Here is a 4,909-nt window from a genome sequence, read left to right on the forward strand (position 1 = left end):
GGGAAATGGCTCAGTCCAGTTCTCTGGAGACTCCTAACGACTTAAGGGCAATTCTGATTGGAACACTGCTAAGAGGCCTGGAAGGCATGCCAGAAATCATAAATCACCCTTAAATTGTCAGGGTCAGTGGCAAAGTAGTAGCACAGATAAGTAATATGATTTTCTTTGCTTCAAACCTCATTAGCACAAGTATTTACAATGCAGAGGTTAAGCCCTTCTTAATACTCCACAGGAGACTCCTGTATTTCTGAGTCACTGATAAACTAGAGAAACCATAGAAGAAACAAAGTACCTACAAACAGATGCAGACTTTGATTTGAAAGGCTGTCAGATAAAACCAACATTGACACACCCTTAATCCTCTTCTACAAAACCCTTGTTTCTTTTACCTGCCAGCATTTTCCTGCAGTATTCACTGTTGATGACAATAATTAAAATATCCACAACTTGATTTTCTACAGGTAGGAGTGCTCTCTAGTAGAAGAGCAGTTCGTACCCTGGCATGTGCCAGTGTTTGGTGTGACAGATATTTAAACACACTTCAGCACCAGCAGCTTGCCTTCTGCAGAAAATCTGCTGCCTAATTGATCAGGCAGTAGCTAAAACAGCAGAACCTTCTGACTTGCTAGTTAATCCCCAGGTGAACAACTTTCTTCCTCCTGTTCCTTCATGCTACAGCCCTGAAGGCATGTTTAGGTCACCTGTGGCTGCCTCCCTGCTTTTTCTTTGAGGTGACTTACCTTGGGTTCAGAATGAATTAGCCCAGAACTGCAATTTCACAGGGCATGAACAATCAGAACTTTCATCCCTACTCCCTCTCCCAAAGATCACTTGATTGAATTAAGCCTTGATTTGTTGCAGCACCCTTTTCCCCCAGGCTGGGGGGTTGTGCTGGCTTTCTCTGCTTGGAAGGAACAGAGATCTTTGCAGGCTCCCTTCTAGCCATGGGTCACAGAGCAGGGCCCAAGCCCCGCTCCTGAACAACAGCTTCCATGGATTCCCCATGGCAGCATCAGGATAAACAGTCTAGGTGGTCACAGATGTGAAAGCCAGAGTGTCTTCTGAACAGTTGTAGGGACAGAGGAGTAACATAGACAGGCAAATCAAACCCCTTCCTTAGGTAAAAGGGCTTTCCAAACACAATGAATCTCCAAAAGTCGTCCGTACCTAAGGGCCATGATTTCACAAAGCTGAGAAACCAACACTCAACAAAAACTAAGCCCAAGTGCCCCTTACTCAGAGATGCCTGCTCTAAATTAGGCAGCATTTAGTAAGAATCTAAATTAGGTAGGAATGTAAAGGTTCACACGGGAAGGCTGCACAAGGCATCATCTACCCATAACACAAGAGATGGAAACACTGAAGTGTTGCTGAAGTGATCATCAATTCTGGATCACAGAACTGTTATTCTTTGCCAAAATGGAAAAACCAGACCTCAGGTCAGATTTCATTAAATCTCCTTCTGGTTTAACCACAATTAAAAAAAAAAAAAATCAACCTACAGTAATAGTAACCCTCTGTTCTGAACTCATTTTGCCTCCCTTCCACACTGCAGCTCCCTATTAGAAATTTGTTACATTAACAGCCATAGTGGGGAAAAGCAAGTCGCTCTATTAATATATTAAGTGATGACCATTACTTTTTAAGTTGTCCTTAAAAAAAATACAAGTGCAGGGCCACACATGTACCACTGAAAGTATCAGCTTGGTTAAGCACAACCTAAACTTAGTGCAATACTTTCCAACAGGGTCTAAAAATAGGAACACCAAGATTTTGTGGAAATACAGGAGGAGAGGCTAACACAGTATTTCAGGAAATAAGACACTGCCATTTGACATAATCCTGAAAGGAAGAAATAGAACTCCAGTGATTCATCTCCCTACAGAAAGCAAAATTGGGACTATAAGGAAAGACTCAGCCCCATGACATGGGGTTGCCTGTGACAATGTCCATGCTGTGGAGCTGCTGCCCACTTTTTCCTGTGACCAGGAAAATGTTCAGCATTAACATACCTGGGAAAGGGAATTTCTTCCAATAAAGCATGACTGCAGCTCTCAGTTTGTTAGGACTGAGCTTGAATTGGGGACTGCAGAATGAAGAAAAAATAAAAAAACCTATCTAGAAGGAAAACAAAACTACCAGAGGGGTAAGGGGTATGGGGTGAAGAGTGCCAGCTTCAAGAAAGCCTGGGAATAAAGACAGGCATGTCCCTGCCTAAAACTTCTGCATGTCCATGGCCCAGCAGACCTTCTGCAGCCATGCTCATTTCCCCTGGGACATGCTCCTCAAGGTTTGTTATCCCATCTGGTGTGAACAGTAAGCACAGAAAAGCAGCAGAGAGATCCCCTGGCAGCACATCTGATGGAGCAAAGCCCACCATCACCCAACACTTAAAAAGTTCTTTTCTGGGACACTTGCTGGGAATTGTCACAAACATTTGCAAATTTCCTTGTTTCACACCTTCACACCAAGGTCACTTCATTGGTTACAGTTTGCAGTGGAGATTATGAAGTCTTTTAGTCAGGGGTTAGCAGCTTCCAAACCTCCTGACATACACCTGTGCCAAATTCCTGTCTTCTAGCCAAGTAGCAATATGGAACAAGGTGAATTCAGGCAGGCACAAGACTTTCTGAATTTTTAGCAATGTTTTCAGGTTACTCTGTTTGCCCCTGTCAGAAAGACTTGGCTTCCCAACTAGTACTTGGATTACTTTGCCCAAAAAATATGCAGGTACTGAGGCTGCACTTCTTTCAACACCTGATGCATCAAACAGGTATTGAGGCACATATGCAAGAACCACTTCCACAATTCTCTGTAGGACACAGAGAAATATGTGTTCTTAGACTGCTGAAGACCTATTTTATCACTGACTGCCAGGCCATTCCTTTTGTGCATGCTCTGTACTCTGCACAGTCTGTTCTCCAGAGGGTCTATACTTATGCTCTTTCCTTCCAGAAGTTCTTTTGAAAAAATTTGATCTCTCTGTTCATCACAGGTAAAACAGAAGAAAAATGTCTTTTTCTCATATGACAAATGTAATCATGGCTGGAGATGTGTGGATCCTAGAATTCACTATAATCAGAGTGAACTGCTCCTCCTGGGTCACATGCTAGGAAGGCAGACACATAAAATTTTCACAGTTCTGACTTTTTACCCAAGCAGCTCAAAATCCACCAAGAATTGTCAGCATCCTCAACATGTCAGAGATATTTAATAAACTTTTCTTTGGCTTTAGATATCCATCTGTCCAGTACACACAGACAGGTCTGACCAAGATTTCATTGAGGTCCAAAAAGAAAGTGTGGACTCAGAGTAGAGCAAATTAAGCAGCAAAGCTGATGGGCTCTTGACAGAAATTGTATGTTGCCCATGTTTTTCAAAGTTTTTCAAAGGTCTAGGTAGATAAGGCTTTAAAACACTGTGATGTTCCATGCCAATTTAAATGTGTGCTTCCCTTCTGCACATATACATGGCTCCAAGCATGGTTAATGAGTAATTACTTCACTCATGTTGGGAAAATTATGACAAAATGAACCAACAGCTGGGGGAGAAGATGTAGTGCAAAGTTATTATGGCCTGCAGTTAAAAGCAGACTTCAAAGGAGGCAGCATGGTTCAGGTGTTAGATGGGCAGCAAAAAAAGAAAACAGAAAGAGCAGGTGAAGATGTCTTCACCAGGCTCTGACAAAAGGAGCAAAAACCACGTGCCAATCCTTGCTTTTTCCAGGCCTGGACTAAAGAACAAAGAAGCCCAAACAATTGCAACCACATAGATAACCTGTTCCTTCCTGAATCCAAATCTCAGGTTTTGCCTATCTATTGGGAATTCTGGGGCTTTTTACACCTTTTTTGGTGTAGTGATTTTTGTAGTAGTAAAAACACTGATTTAGTCAACAGATCAGTGCAAAGGTGATGCACAGGCTAGAGACCTTGGTATCTCAACCAGCCTGGGGAGCACATCTCCATTACAAGTGCCTTTACCAGCAGAATCCAAGTATTTTCCTACAACTCTCCTCAAACAAAAACCATCTTTAGTCTGAACAATCTCAGACTGCCGCATCTGGGCAGAACAAAACTTTCAGGGGAGCCTTCATCTGGCTCTTGACACAATCTTGTCATATTTGCAGACATCACAGACTGTGTTTGAGACAAGACACAAAGTGAGACAAGGTATCACTAATGCTTTTATTGTAACAGCTTCTTGGACCGTAATTTACACGGAAAGTTAAGGCACGAGGAAAATATTTCTGGTATGGGACATAGAAGTACGAAGGTCTTAAATTTTGTTTACATAAAGCATGCCATTTCAGTTGTAAGAATATAGTCCTATATCCTTACTAACTACTAGTGCACAGATCCACTTTGGCTCCAAGGTGCCTGGAGCTGGAAGACAGTGGCCTGTGGCTCGGGAACCGTGAGTGTCTCCCGGTCAGCAGCGCCTGCCGGCAGCTCCGGCCTCCCCCACTCCCGGTTCCCCCGCCCGGATCCCGTTTCTCTGCCCGGCTCCCCTCTGCTCCAAAATTCCCGGTTCCCAGCTCCCCCAGGCCGTCCCTAGGTCCCCGTTTCCACCCCCACGCGGAGCTCCCAGTTCCTTTCGCCCCGTCTCCCGTTCCTCGGCCCCTTCTCAGCTCCCTTTGCTCCCCATTCCCGGTTCCTGTGTCTGGGCCCCACACCATCAACCCCCATTTCCCCTTCCGTCCCGAGCTCCTGTTTGCCTCCCGATTCTCGTTTCCTGCCGGCTTCAGTTCCCTCCAGCGCTCACTTTCCACCCATTTCCTGGGGCTACCCCTTTCCCTGTTCCCGCTCCCGCGCCCGGTTCCCCTTCCCCGTTCCCCGTTCTCTTTCCCCGTTCCCGTTCGCCCACAGGGGGCGCTGTGCGCCCGCGAACGCCTCCTGCCTTCCCTCCCTCC

The sequence above is a fragment of the Geospiza fortis genome, unplaced genomic scaffold (assembly GCF_000277835.1).
Source record: "Geospiza fortis unplaced genomic scaffold, GeoFor_1.0 scaffold10, whole genome shotgun sequence".
NCBI classification, from domain to species: domain Eukaryota; kingdom Metazoa; phylum Chordata; class Aves; order Passeriformes; family Thraupidae; genus Geospiza; species Geospiza fortis.